Source organism: Desmodus rotundus, chromosome 5 (genome assembly GCF_022682495.2).
Source record: "Desmodus rotundus isolate HL8 chromosome 5, HLdesRot8A.1, whole genome shotgun sequence".
In the NCBI taxonomy this organism is placed as follows: domain Eukaryota; kingdom Metazoa; phylum Chordata; class Mammalia; order Chiroptera; family Phyllostomidae; genus Desmodus; species Desmodus rotundus.
Window position 1 is genome coordinate 79594394 of NC_071391.1, and position 4035 is coordinate 79598428.

At 38.4% G+C, this 4035-nt stretch overlaps 1 pseudogene; it reads left to right on the top strand.

Annotated features, from left to right (window-relative positions):
• Positions 1–2789: 2789 nt before the first annotated feature.
• On the top strand, positions 2790–3572 carry LOC112314378 (ribosome biogenesis protein NSA2 homolog pseudogene; annotated as a pseudogene).
• Positions 3573–4035: the final 463 nt, after the last annotated feature.

The window sequence follows — 4035 nt, forward strand, 5'->3', positions numbered from 1 at the left end:
TAGGTGACGTCCTAGGTCTTTTGATCTATTCATTTATTTTGCAACTCCTGATCTATTCAATTCTTCATTTTAAGCCACATAGAAAGGCCAACATTGGTATAAGTACCCTTCAATTCATAGCCAGCATGTTAAGGGAGACAAACACAGAATTACATCTAATATAGCTACAAATATGTATGCTAGTTAGAAACAGATTGAGGGAGGGTATGGGGAGGTGGTGGATGAGAGGTGTTGCTAGGTTAACTCCCTCCCATGTGCTTGTGTGTGGAGTGATTTATATGACTGTGATGTCTTAGCTATTTGGGTATGGCACAGAGGCAAAAATTATTGTTAATGGAAATTGCTTATTATTATTGTTATCCTCTTCATTTAGATACTTTTGTAAAAAAAAGTTTTTCAAAAAAAGCTGTGAGGATCTGAGGACCAAGCATGTCTAATGAGTGATGCTAGCATCTGTAATCTTGGTGCCTTTCTTGGTTAAAATAAAATTAAAGAATGTCATATACCCAAAAGTATGACACAAAATTAATGAAACTTAGCACCTCTTTTCCTCAGTGATTCCTAAGTCCTAAATCTCAGCCTTTTGAAAGTTCCTGAAAAGATCATATGGGATAAAAATGGTCATATTATAACCCATGGTAGAGTGTTAATTAATATTATGGTAATATGACCTATTAAAGAGATGCACTCTTGTCTCCCACCAGACCAGGCTAACATCAGTCAAGTTTTGTTAATTTTTTGAGAAGAAAATCAAAGTTACTTACACTATTGGTTAGAAATTAAAAATAAGTGAAACTAGCTACTTTTCTCTTTAACTCTATTTACACAGGGAATAATCATTTCTGCCATTTTACCAAGCTTCCTACACTTCTTAATTAAGCCCCCACTTGGGTGGAAAATGGTCAAAAACATTATAAATTCAGAGAAATGCCAAGTAGATTCCTGCCCACAGTAGGAGGAATGGATAGAACTTGATGCAGGGGTTCCTGTTACCTAAAACACCATTTACAAAGGAGCATAACCCCCATTACACCCCTCCCATCTTGCCTTTAAGTTTAATAGGCAGACAAAGACAGGACATTTTAAATAAGGAACTTAGGTCCAGAGTTGGAGTAGCTTTATCTAGCATGCTGAAGAAAATTTTAAGATATCAAAGATTTGGGTAGAGTTTGAAGAAAAAAAAAGCCTTTAAGTTGGGGGTAGACACTGGAGAAAGAACAAATGAATGCATCTCAAAAGGTGTTAAGATCACAGAGATGATGTCTTAGAAATAATCTATGACACCATAGGGATGTAATTAGTATATCGAGGAGCCTTGACTAGTTGGTGTAAGAATGCAAAAATATTTTGCTTCTAATGTTGCAGTCAGCTGAACTCTAATAAACTTCCTTTTCATTCATTCATTCATTCTACAAATATTTATTGAGAGCTTATTGTATGTCAAGGACTATTCTAGGTGCTGGGGATACAGTGATAAATAAAATAAAATCCTTGCCCTCACGGATCTTGTACTCTTGGAATAATAGTTCCTTTTATTGTAGTCTGATTCACACTTTTTCACATATTTTGGTTCATTTTAAAACCACTGATATCTATTAAAGATCTCTTTGTTTTGGGTTATTCTGTGCTATTCCTAATGCTAGAACAATGCATAAAACATAAAGTCAGTCAATACTAGTACAAACAGATATAGAGGTAAATTTTTGTCTCTGGAATGTTGGCAGCAGGTCAAACAACAACAACAGAGACTTGGTGTAGGATAAGCAGAACAAAAAGACCAGATAAGAAGCACATGATAACAGGTTAGCAGTGGTTTGGGGAGTGCCAGAAACTGGTAGCTGGAACTAAGTGACACATTTAGAGTTGGTGTGGGGAGAGGCTTGATACTGAAGGCCCATGAAGAAATCCCTGAACCAGAATTGAGTAGGGAAGCAGAAGAGGCATAAATAATGGATGAAACTCAGGCATGTGTGTCAGCAACAAGTATAAGTAAACAACAGGGTATAGAACAAGGTCAGGTGTCCTGGAAAAACAGCCAGAGATTAGGATCAACTGAAAGATATAAGTAAAGCCAATGAGAGGCCAGAGGTACTGTGTTGTATCTGGGAGTGTGAATCAGGTGGTCTGGGCAAGTGAGATGACACTTACAGGGACAGGCAATAAATACAGGAAGAGGGTGAAGCCAGGAAGGCAGGAAAACCTATGGTGAAACTGACAAGTGCTTATGCAAACATATTAAGTATTGAGCCTGAGAAATCTGAAGCAAAGAGAGAAAGCTGTGGGGTTGGAAGGAAGGTGAGACTGTGGGTTTAGATGTGGACAGGAAGCTCAGGGGTCTCTTAACAGGAGGAGAAGTCTACTTTCAGGATGGTTGGTGAACTGGGTATCATGGGGTTGGACAATCTTGGTTGAGAATGGGAAGTCAACAAGCAAGAACAGTTTTGGGGGGCATCCTGAGCACATGGGGTCTCCTCATTGGGGGACAGTCATCCTTGCAAAGGACCAAGTTCCTGAGAAAGGAAGCTAATATTTATGAGCACTGCTGTGCATCAGGCTATATTAAAGATGTTGCATATATAAATAATGATGATGGATATTTTTAATATAGAATTTACTGCTTCTACTCTGTTCCTATTCTCTACACAGCAGGGAAAAGAATCATTTAAGATATGAGTCAGAGGTCTTTCCTGTCACAGGGTACATGGAGTTAGTTTGCGGGTCTCTGAGACCCAAGAGTTGAAAGCTTCTTCGCATGTGGGGGACTACACCCTCTGCTAGCTGCTGTAACCATGCCACAAAATGAGTATATTGAGTTACGCTGCAAGTGCTATGGATATCATTTAGATTACCATGAATAAAAGAGAAAGAAGGAAGTTCGAGAGGCTCATGAATGTTCAAAGAAGCTAAAAAAGATGATTGATTTGAAGGCTAAGCTCTACCATGAACAGTGCCGTGCTGAGATAATACAACTGAAAAAAGACTATCAAGATGCATGAAAGAGAAACACCAAACAAAAGAATGATGAAAAGACTCCACAAGGAGCAATACCTGCATATCTACTGGACAGAGAGGGACAGGCCTGAGCTAAAGTACTTTCCAATGTGATTAAGTAAAAATGAAAAGAGAAAGCGGGAAAATGGGAAGTCCCTCTGCCCAAAGTTCATGCCCAGGGAGGAACAGAGGTACTAAAAGGTATTCGAACAGGAAAGAGAAAGAAAAAAGCATGGAAGAGGATGGTTACTGAAGTCTACTTTGTTGGGGATGACTTTACTCAAAAAACACTTAAATAGGAAAGATTCATTAGGCCAATGGGCTTACGTTTCAAGAAGGCCCATGTAACACATCCTGAACTGAAAGCCACCTTTTGTCTACCAATACTTGGTGTAAAGGAGAATCCCTCATTTCCACTTTATACAACTTCAGGTGTTATTACCAATTATACTGTCATTGAAGTGAATGTGAGCAAGTTGGGCCTTGTGACACAAGGAGGCAAGGTTATTTGAGGAAAATATGCCCAGCTTACCAATAATCCTGAAAATGATGGGTGTATAAATGCAGTCTTACTGGTTTGACAGCAGTTTCATACAAGTAATTCCTGGTAATTATTGAAGACTATGCACCAGTCAGGAAAACCTGACTGTGATGTTTCTGAATACTATAATATTACAATGGCTTATATGTCTGCAGCCATCAAGAGAACTATTTTTTTTATTGTAAAGAACATTAAAATGGCCCAGTTTTACAAAAAAAACAAAAAACAAAAAACAATATGAGTCAGAGTTGGGACTTCTGGTATGTTGGTATGAGGAGTTTGGTGGACCCTTTCCCCAGCAAAATAATCACTTAGCTGATGAAAATTACACATATAAAAAACTATTTAAAGCCTCTGGAAATTGTCTGTAGAGCATACGTCTAGTGGAGAAACATTTATTCAAGAAAATCTAGCAAATCTCAGTAAGAAAAATGAGCCTGTGGCACTTGAACAGGAACTTACTCCATCTCTCCCTCCCCAAGCTCCATGTGACAGAGCTCTAA